The sequence below is a fragment of the Tasmannia lanceolata genome, unplaced genomic scaffold, assembly GCF_043159265.1.
Source record: "Tasmannia lanceolata isolate RefF3 unplaced genomic scaffold, GAP_Taslan_0.1 ptg000015l, whole genome shotgun sequence".
In the NCBI taxonomy this organism is placed as follows: Eukaryota; Viridiplantae; Streptophyta; class Magnoliopsida; order Canellales; family Winteraceae; genus Tasmannia; species Tasmannia lanceolata.
In genome coordinates this window covers 51,723,485-51,735,402 of record NW_027518692.1, presented here as the reverse complement: position 1 = coordinate 51,735,402, position 11,918 = coordinate 51,723,485, and positions in this window count along the sequence as shown.

Here is an 11,918-nt window from a genome sequence, read left to right as displayed (position 1 = left end):
TTGCTATTGGATTTATTTATGTTAATCAATATGCCCCATTAATCTAAAAGCCCCCATCAATGTCTAAACACACATTCTCCATGTGTGTTGCAATATACCACTTTTATTATTGGGTTGTTCACCATGGGGTTTGAAATCATTGGATAAGCTGTTCTTGGGATTGCTTGGATAAGTTCATCTTGGGATTATCACAATGCTGTTCTGGGTCTAGCTAATTTTCCTTTCTATTATGTGTCACGTTGAAACACTTTGTAGTGGGTAGGTGGGCTCCAGCTGGGTGGACCTGAAACTCTTTTAACTGAATTTATTTATGTTTTTTTCTCAATCCGTTTAAGGGAGATTAAAAAATGCTGTCAATTTCTAATAAAAATTCCATTACAACGGGGTGGAATCAGAATACAACCTCCTTGGGCTGGTAAAAGATTCCAGCATTTTCTCCCCTCTAATCACGCCCCAATGTCAATTCATCTCCCTTGATTCCGTTATTTTTGTGACCAAAACATCGGATCGGGCAGAATTGGAATCATATCCGGATTCTGATTTAGGCAATCCAAACGCACCCTTAAGAAAAATGGAAAGTGCATGACAACCCAATTTTTTAAATGACATTAGCCAACTAAATTTACAATCGAGATAAGATTTAGGAATAACAGATTTCTCAAAAAGTACAGAGGGACCCTCTTCATAGGATGATCCAAACCGTTGATTTGTTGGGCCATAATGTAAATAGGTTATGACCTGAAAATCATCTGTAAAGGATGTTCCTAACCGTCTTATCTAAAGAGGTTTATATCCCCTCTACAAATGGAGGGTTAGGATCACCGTATGAAAATTATCTACAGGGTACAACCTGAAAATCATCTCTATAGGATGATCCTAACCGTCTTATCTGAAGAGGTTTCCATCCCCTCAACAAATGGAGGATTAGGATCACAGTATGAAAAAGATTTACAGGGTACAACCAATTTACATCCATTGTACTTTTTGAAAGTACTAGACTTTATAGCCACACCATGTAAAATAGAGGAAACAATTCCTGCGCTCGAGTGCGGGAAACATGGTAGGCCCACATTTTTTGGGGGATCCTAAGCATTCATTTGAAAGGCCCCATCATGTATGGGGTGTGTTCAAAAAATTAGCTAGTGGATCAACCTAACCCTTCCATTTGTAGGGGTGAGAAAAATGGGCAGATTTGTGGACAAACAGCATTTGTCCATTTTCTCACCCACAAATGGACACCCTAAGATGATCCAATGGAGCTGAGTTTTAGTACACAGCCCATCCATGATGGGGCCTTTTAAGTGAATGCTTAGGATCACACAAAAAATGTGGGCCCGCCCTTGTTTCCTGCATTCGAGCGCAGATAAGCTATATGAGCTCAAGCGCATAACTGTTTACTCTATAAAATATCAATAAATAAATGTTTTCCCCTTATGAAAACCTCTAATTTTTTTATTCAGTTCTTGGCACACTTTTGAACCCTAGAGGCCTAGAGCACTATGCTCTCCATCGTATGCTGTGTAACCCACTATGAATGATCCAAACCGTTCAATTTTTTTAGACCCAAATTAAATGGAGAAAGTGACTTCCATAAGATCCTAACCTTCCAATTTATAGTGTTTTTGTATTATGACATTTTGTTTAATCTATTCATATCAAAAGTTTAAGATCGTGGCAAATTTAGGGGCACAGCCCATTGAAGCTAGGCCCATCAAATGAACAGATTGGATCATATATTAAAGTAGGGCTAGGGCCCATTAAGTTTTTTTTTTTTGTAGATGCATGTAAGTGTGTACACCATATGAAAACCCGTATGGAGTAAGCACATATATGCATATACAAAGAATTTGAAATGATATCCAAACTCCTTGTTTTCATAAAGACACCCCATACATTGCAAATCATGTTAAAAAAGATTGGACTGTGATTATTAAAAGAAGGGAGCAGGCATACAATTCTTTGGCACACCATTTATGTGTGGGGCCTCAAATAGGCCACCCTTTTTTATATTTTAAACGACCAGCTAGTCATGTTTCTCATTTCCCAAATTTAAGCGAATCGTTATTGGACACGTGGCAGATCATTGATATTATGCCCTTTTTCATACAAAACAGAATAGAAAATGATTCTTGCACATAAAAGATGTGGCACATATTCATGTAATTCTCAATGTATCCCTATGCATTCTATAAATTGTCTTTCTCCTCTCCACATGTGCTTTCATCTAGGGGTGTGAGTTTGGCCTGTGAGCCCTAACCCGCCCTGAGCCCGAACAGGGTCTGACCCAACTTCATTCAATTTTTATTTAGAGGGGCCTTTAATTTATGAAGAAATCCCTCTGAATTAATAATAATAATCACGCTATTTCCCTCTAAATTGAGGAAAGCAAGAAATTCCTGTGAAAAAAAATTCCATGAGAAATGTTTTTCTTGCAATCAAAACATAGCCTACAGGATCTGTATTCACAACCTAAATTGGAAGATTAGGCTCGTTTGATTGGCATGGATTTAGATGTGTGACCTAACAGAAATGATATGGATCATTTAAGAAGTGGGCCCACTTGTACTTCTAACCTCATTTTTCTTTGGGCATCATCCATCATATAAGAACAGTTCTTGGCTATTTCTCATTAGAAATAAGTGTTTTTCTTGCAGATTTTTAATTAGGAATAAGAACCTTTTAATGTACAAAACCCTATTTTGCAAAGCATATATCCCAATTAGTCCTTGAAATCATGATATAGCAAAAAAGAAAAGAAAAACAACCTGAATGGCAAAACAATTTTGAATTTTGAATTTTTTTTTTGAAGAACCTAAATTATTGTTCTATGAACATGCATCAGGCAACCAAAGAGCCCTTTAGGTAACAAAAATTACTGCCTACAGGTATGTTCATTAAATTAGTACTTAAGGACTTTTTGAAAATAGTTTTCAAAATCTTGATTTTTCACTAGTTAGAAACTGTGTACAGTATGAATTTAGTAGCAAGTAGGGTACAATTTGACGATAATTCAATTTATTAAACGATTAATTCGACTTTCCAATAAAATTAGTTTTGGCAAAAGATGTAATTTGAAGATGATGAATGGTCGTATGGAGCCTGATAGCCATCCAAATATGGACCCTTCATAGAACCTAATGAACCATTTTTCTATTTAGCTTCTCAACCTCTTCCGTAATATTCATAAGGTTTCCATTCTAGACCATGTTAAAAGTAGGGAAGGGTGTGAAGAGAGACTAGAGAAAGCTGCAAAACAAGGAAAAGAAAAACTAGAAGCAAATTACAATTTTTTTTCCAAGCGATTTCTTTTTTCTTTTCTTTTTCTTTTGAAAGACTGCACTTATGCATTGATACCGCCCGAAATGCCTGGAGGACTAGAGAATGCTCATTTGGTCCTACCAATTCACGCAGAAGGCCCCCAACTCCTGCCAAATAACACATTTCCCAAGGAAGCCCCATCAAAGTTATGCTTGATAAAATCTTGAGGGGTGGATTTTGGGGCCATAGGTGTTTAGATAATCTTAATAAGTCAAATCCCACGCTCTTCATAAGGTATTGAGCTCAATAGCTCGAAATTCAGGTAGCCTGCTAACCCAAGGCACAATCAAAGGAGATTTGCTGCCTCAAATGCCTCAAATAAAATAGGATTTTGGTGGCTCCTTTAAAGATTCAATTCTTTTCTTTCCTTCTAAATAGTCCATATAGGAGCAAATAACCATTCCTCAAAACAATTATCTATATGAGCAAGGAAAAACCCAGGCCAGTCAAACAATTAGAGAACTGAGGCCCAAATGGCTTCATCCTCCAATGAAGGAATAAATGATCGACGGTCTCCGTTTGTCAGTACATGACACAATGGGCAACTATGATCTTCCTGCGACTTTGAAGGTGGCCCATTACGGATTTTGTCTGGCCATGCCGTCCAAGAAAAGGCGCAAACTAAGAGGGAATGTATTTCTTCAAGCTCTGAGAGCAGACAAGGATGGTGACATTGGCACCAGAAGGTGGTAGAAAAAAATGGCTTTCCACCTTCAAATTCTTCCATCATCTACAAACTATTTTATAAATGTCACCTCTAGGATACCCATTAAAGCAGCGACCCTGATGATCTCTCTGTCGAAAAAGTTTCAATGAACCACGATTCTTTAGTTAACCCTATCATTTTCCCTGCTGAAGGAGTTTCACAAAACGTCCTATTCAGACGCCATCCTGAATAAGTGAATTAAGTCCGAGAATTCATATTTCAAGGCTCGCAGACCACACCAAGTATCTATCACAAATTTGATTCTATCACCCAAGCGGGCTCAACCTCTCTTGGAAAAACGACCAACCTCTCATAATATCCCTCCACACAGTTATCCCCTTGTGACTACTCATCAACTGGGTGTCATCCCCAAACCCCACACCATATTTACCAGCAATCACCTCTTGCCATAAGTGAGATCGGTCCTCTCCAAACCTCCACATCCATTTGATAAACAATGTTCTATTGATCACCTTTAGATTTCTAATTCTCAGACCTCCTGCAGATTACACTACATCTTCACATCTAACCAGGTAAAATCTGCTACTCTCATCAGAGTCATTCCATTTGAAATTTCTCTAAAAGCTTTCAATACGGCTAATAACCCTAGCAAGACATCTACATATACACATTAAATAAAGGGACAAGTTAAACAGAACAGCTTTGATCAACATAATTATGCCACCCAATGACAGTTTCTTCTTCCACAATGAAAACCACTTCTCTCTTTTTTCAACAATGGGATCCAATAGAGGCCTTTGAGGTCCACCATAGCAGATCAAGAGGCCTACATATACACATTAAATAAAGGGACAAGTTAAACAGAACAGCTTTGATCAACATAATTATGCCACCCAATGACAGTTTCTTCTTCCACAATGAAAACCACTTCTCTCTTTTTTCAACAATGGGATCCCATAGAGGCCTTTGAGGTCCCACCATAGCAGATCAAGAGGCCTAGATAGGTACATAGAATATTCACTATCTTACACCCCAAAATGTGAGCAGATCTTTCCTAGCCCCCTCGTTGATATTAATACTAATCAACATAGACATGCAAAAATTTGTGGGTTGACCTGATAACCCCCTCAACACCGAGTGCCAACCTTCAGAATTTTAATTCTTCCATCATCAGCATTAGAAATGGTCAAAATCACCGTCTTCCATAATAAGCATTACAAAAGGTCAAAATCATCACCATGAGGTGAGTTAGTTAATATGAAGCCTTCTTATGAGGTCGAGGTCCTTGGCCTTATCAATCAACTTGCTTAAAGATTATGCAGCAATTGAGAATAGAAAAGAAGTAATTGTATCTCCTTGTCACAACCCACAAGTATATTTAAAGAAACCATGAGGGGGCCCATTAATTATTATGGAAAATCATGTCAAAGAGATGTATTTATACACCAAGTTCCTCCATCTATTTTTGAAGCCCATCTTGCTCATGAAATAGTCCAGACTCAGATAACCCCATGAGAGAGTCCAGGTAACCCCACTCTACTCTCCACTCCACTGTCATAGACTCATAGGCCTTTTCTATGTTGATTTTATAGAGGACCCAGGTTATTTCAGTTAAGGAAATCCACTGCCTCATTATCCACCAGGACTCCGTCTAATATTTGCCTTGTATAAAGCAATTTGGTTCTGCGAGATGACAAAGCCAAGCACCTTTTTAATTCTCTCTGTTAGCAGCTTAGCAATAATTTTGTACACTCTTCCGACTAGGTTGATGGGTCTAAAATCACATACGGTAGTGGTGCTATCTTTTTTAGGAAAGAATCGTAATGAAAGTTACGCCCGAACTTTTGTCCAAACTCAGGTCCCCAAAGAACTCCTCAAAGCTCTATTACGTCTTTTTCACCACATCCCAATACACTTGGAAAAAAGCCATCCATAATTCATCTGGCCCAGGAGCCCAATTACCTTTCAACGAGAAAACACAAAATTTGACTTCTTCCTCTTTGAACCTCTCCTCTAGGGTAGACGCACCATCTACGTTCAGACAATTAAACTCAATCCCATCAGGAAAGGGAAGGGATCTTCCCACCGAGGAGTAGAGATCTTGATAGGTCACAATTTCTGAAATGATTTGAGGTTTACAATCACTCCTCTCTTCATTTATAATAAGAGATCGTATCATTTTGCTTCTCCGTCTAGCCTTTGATATACCATGAAAGTAGGCAGTATTTTTATCCCCTTCTTGCAGCCAGATATACCATGAAAGTAGGCAGTATTTTTATCCCCTTCTTGCAGCCATCTATCTAGCTCAAGAGCTTTGTTTCCAGAGAAACATTCCTCTGGAAGGATCACGTGGCTAGAAGCAGCCTTTAGTCGGTCCCCAATGTATTCTTCCTCTGAAAGGGTCCTCTACGCCATTCTGCACAATCTTTGATTTGCTTGCGCAATTCCAGCTTCCTCTTTCGAGCTGAACGCTTTTTATATTTACCCACCTAAGATTAGTTTGCCAAATTCTGATATTAGCTGGCCACACTACCGGCCTTACGTGGGACCCCTACACACCTAGCCAACCATATAATGACATACAACACGCATCATTACTTCGCCCTTGAAAAATACCTTGTCCTCAAGGTCAAAATTTTGACTTTTTGGGCAATGTGGTGCAAATCTTCCCATGTGGCGTCTTCAATAAACGAGTTGGACCATTGGATCAAGATCTGAGTAACCACACAATTATTCTGATTAAGCAATCAATCTTCCGTCCAAGATTGCTATCGGATCATCTGTCCATTGGCTTCCACAGGTGGCAAGTTTGTCTGTAGATTAGTGTAGTAGAGCCAATTTCTTCTCGAGGAATCCTCATGAAAGACCAGACGGATCCGAGAACAAACAGCTAGTTCCAACTTGTATGTCGCCTCACATATACGTTGGATCACATGAAATGGCCCAAAGTATAAGGGGGCTAGCTTTAGATTTATTCACAAAACCACCTAATCTTATCTATAAGGTTGAAAGCATAGATATACCCAATCACCGTCTTGAAAATCCCAATTGGTTCGATGGGCATCCGCCTTTTGCTTCATATGGTGCGGGGCCTATCATCCAGTCAGGTGGAATCATAAGGGGTTTTGATCGGCAGAGGTGATTCCAAGCAAGGTCGAAAAGCTTGGCCAGCGGACAGGTTTCTTTGCTCAGTGGGGCCAACAAGGAGGGACTAATCCCTCGACTCTGGCCGACTGTTGCAGCCTCTAAGATCTAGACCTCTCCTAACTCTCAGTGAAAGCATTCCACCAAAATTTTCCAGGTTCAAAACTGACTAAGTTTCTCCTGCTCTTGAACGATAGATCCAACTCGATCCCAACAGAAATTGGCAGACTTGGAAACCTCAACTTGCTCAACCTTCCTGAGATCCGCTTGGCAAAGTCAGACGCTCTACAAGATAGGCGACTGAGGTTGACACAACTGATATGTCGGCGGTGATTGGCAGACTAGGATAAATCTTTGCTGTCATGTTCTAATGGAAATAGTAGATTATCTCATGACAACTAACGTGGGGGACGGTACTGGTTCTTTTCCATTAATGGATTTCTATTTATCTTCACAACCTCTATCCACAATATTCATCTCAGAGGAGTGTTTTCATCCATCTCTCCTATGGCAGTTGCACTCTTACATTTCCCATCATAAAACCGAATCCAATCGTAACTATATAATCTTATCACAAAATGGTTTGTAACAACTAAAAAATCATACAAACAGACCCCACAACGCTATCGTACCGCCTGCCATAACGTTTAAATCTGGAAATCTCAGACTCGCAGCAGCCCCCAACCGATCCAGCCTCTCAAATAGGCAAGGAAAACAAAGAGAATTAGGAAAAGAAAAAGGACAAAATGAAATCTGTCTACATGTTACATCTATGGCTGTTTCTTGCAGGAGGACTCCAGGCCAATAGAGGGTAAAAAAGAAGATAACAAGGTAGGCATGGAGATAGCTATCCTCGGCAACTGGTCAATCTCTGAGTGCAACCAAAGGCCCTCACGCCAGCTTAATCATTGACAAAAACCTATGCGTTTTCATTCATATCCCCCTTCTTTGTTTCTTTTCTTTTCTTTTAAATGGTTTCCTATCCCCCTTAGAGTCAGAAAACCGATGATGATTGTCTTATCCTCCATTTCTCCCCTTCTCTCCGCCCTCCATTTTTTTGGGAAGGTAAGCAGAGATTGAACGCCTAAAGGTTGAGGTAAATCATCAATTAAGAAAGCTGTGTTGGGTGTACTTAAAGAAAAGGTGTCGTAACAGCAATTTAAAAGCTATGTTGGGTCAACCTATGAAAAAAACTTAACTCGAAGGCTAAAAGAACTGGGATCATCTTAGACAATACCTAATACACATGCTGAGAGAAGTCTGTAAACATAAAAAAGCATAAACATAATAAGCATTGTCACGAACATGGCATCTGGAAGATCAATTGAGTGAATCATGCCAAATCAGAAGGATTTGCATCAATATCGATGTTTAATTATTTACCACAGACTAGGAAAGATCAGACTGAGTTGGCTGAAAGTTCGATAAATACAAGCTCAATTCAGGTTTCAATTGCTCAAATCAAACTCAAAGTCAAACAGAGTTGTACAGTTTCCAGATTCGACAAATAAATACAAAAATGTATCTGTTAGAGGTAACCTGTCTTCCATGAGAGAAGAGATGAAAAGACTTGTGAGAGACTAGTGTATTTCTCTCCCACACGAAAATGATTATATATGAATGTAAAATAGGGTTACATGGAAAGTACAGCAATACCCCCACATAAGTGGGTCTATGAATACGCCCACTCTCAACGATACGCAGCTAGAAGAAGAATTCTGAAGAAAATCTGAGAATTTCACGAGCCGAAATCAAATTCCAAAAGAAGTTCTGATCAACGAAAAAAACAAAGTCAAACACAAATCTGAAAGTAAATGCCCCAAAGCAGTTGCAGTTTGTCTCCCCAAAACCCAAGAAAATACAAAAAAAAGTCATAAAAATTTCAACATGTATTCGAACCCAACTAGTTTCAGGATTAGACTTAGTCAATTTGAGCCAGGTGGATCCTTTCACCTTCGTCATGAAATTTTCTAAAGGATTCATTAGCCGACCCCAACTAGTTTGGGACAAAGGCTTAGTAGAGTTGAGTTGAGTATTCGGTCCCAGCACTTTTTCCTATATCTACCCCCAAACCAGCAACTAATTATACAACTCTCACGACTTCAAACTCTTCAGCAATAGAGAGCATCTCTGAATAAATACGAGTTTAGGAAAACATCTCCAAAACTCACTATTGTTGACTGGAAGACTTATATCTCTCGGGCACAAATGCCCACTCCATATTAACTAGAGGTCAAACGAAGTCGTGAAGGGCCACTAAACAGCATACATATGAGATCTTGGTGATGGCAATTAAAATGGGTAGGTCCTTGCTTTTCCATTCTTTTGTATTCTTTCTGGGCTGGTGAATCGGCTTTTATGAGGTCATACTCCATATGACTGCATCACTTACTAGAGGAAGGGAGACTTTGATGCATGCATCCGATTGGATTCATCAAATCAAGCAGATCGACGGTGGGGAGTCTTTGATCCATGATCAGACCGATGAAATTTCTCAGATGGATCAGATCAAAGGTCGGATGTTCCAGATTGGTGATCAGAATAGTATGATTTCCCAGAACAATGATCGGACCAACAAAGACTTCCAAATCGATGATCAGACGGCTCAGATCAATGATCGAAGATCAACAGCCGATCCAAGCACTGTCAAGAACAACAGCCCATGTAGATTTCATCATAATAAGAGAGATCAAGACTTTAACAACAACTAGTTTGCTAAGTTTTAGGGAATGTTAGTTTTGACCAAAAAAAAAAATTATTAATCAGTGTTAGGCGTGGAGATAGTGTTTTTTAGTTGTTTGCTGGGAACCTTACTTGGTTAATACGTTTTAATCCTTTGATTTTCGTTTTTTTTTTTTTTGAGTGGCAATTTTTGTTTGTTTTTAAAATGTCCTATAGTGTCCTTTTTTCTCATAAGTCATAGTTTTTCTCTATTAGTGTTGTGTCTAAGTCGAATATCCGCATGCTCATTCATCGACCTCAACCTATGTTGCACTTTCGCATTTACTTTAGAGCAAGATCAATAATTTCATCAATCACTCCAGCTAGCTAGCTTACAAGGACCCAATGATCTTTTCATTGCCCAAGCAATGGCATTTCAGAGTCCCCTTTAATGACTAAGGGGTCATGAAAGGAGTCAGTACACAATTTTAATCCCCAAAGGAGCACACTTGCATATACATAATTAGAATCGCATACACCAATCGGTCCAGAAAAGTATAATAGAGACTGTCAATCTGATTTCCGAAAGATGTCACATATACCTGCTCGACCTGGATTGCCTTTAGAACTCCTGTCAAAGTTGAGCCTGATCAACCCACTAGGAAGCGGAAGCCACTTTGGAATAGAACCGATTTCATACCTTTTTCTCAAATAATAGTACTCCAATTTCTAATAATATCTCCCGTCCTGTGTTGGGTGAATCCCTTGATGTTTCTTTCGCGTTTAAATATCATCTATTTTGACATCTAATACTATCTTTCCGAGGGTGCCACTTTCTTTTCCTTTGAGGATATGATTATTTCTTTCCTTCTGAATGTGCCATGTCAAAACATAAGGTACAAGGTTCTACAATATTCTTCCTTACTTGAAAGGTCCTCCATTCTAGTGAAAAGAATGCACTTGATTGATTGTTGAAAACCTCAAGAAAATCAAAAGCCTCTAATAAGGGAATACCGTAGTCGTTGCGGGAAAGAACAATGTACCATGTGATGATCTACAAATTCTTCCTCGTTCTTGCATAAAATGCACCGACTAGCAAGGCATATACACTCCTTTTTCATAGCAAATTAATATGTTGATCTTTTTGGTCGTCACCGTCCAAGCAAACATCATGATCCATAGAAGAGCTTTAGACTTCTATAGGCTTGAATGGCGAGCTCCATTCTTTTTCACATCAATCTAGCTGTGAAAGAAAGAATGAACATTGAGAATCCGGAATTATAAAGAGTATGGGGTGAGAAATACGGGGAGCTAAGGATATTAGATAAAGCCTAAAGGCTACCTATTCCACGATTCTTCAGATTAGGTCCAAGTCTAATCACACCCCAACCCCCTGCCCCCTTCCCCCCCCCCCCCACCAGAGGCCAAAAAAAAAAAAAAAAAGCACCGCCACACACACGCACGCCAATCAGTTGCTAAAAGACACAAGCAAGGGTTTAGTACCACAAATAAACTTCCATACTGAAAAGGAGTCAACTCGGGTGAGTCAATAATAATGCAGGAGAGCTTTGAAACTATGGTAAAAAGCTTAAAGCTTCTGCTACCAAGATGAAAAAGTTGGGAGATAATGGGTCTCCCGGCGGATGCCTCTACTGCTAGATTGTCATTTACTATAATTGAAAATGACGACAAATAATGCAAGCTTTATTCCATCTCCATCTACCACCAAACGCCATCTTTTCTAATATAAATATAAAATCTATAATGCTCCAATCCACATGGTCATAGGCCCTCTCTATATCAATCTTGCATACAACTCCCTCCTCTCCGTCCCACTTCATGGTATACAAGACTTAAATTTGTAATGACTATGTCATCCAATATTTGTCTGCCTTTTATAAATGCTCCCTAAAATTGTGATATGATCGCTTCCATTACTTCGTTTATTCCTCTTCCAAGTAACTTCGCCAAAATTTTGTAAGTAATATGAATTGAGCTAGTAGTCTAAAGACCTTTAGCTCAATTGAGCCTTTTATCTTCGGTATGAGGGTGATGAACGTGGTGTTTTCTTTTCCAGACTTACATCTGGTGTGAAACTCTAATACAAAAGACATCAAACCACCTTTCA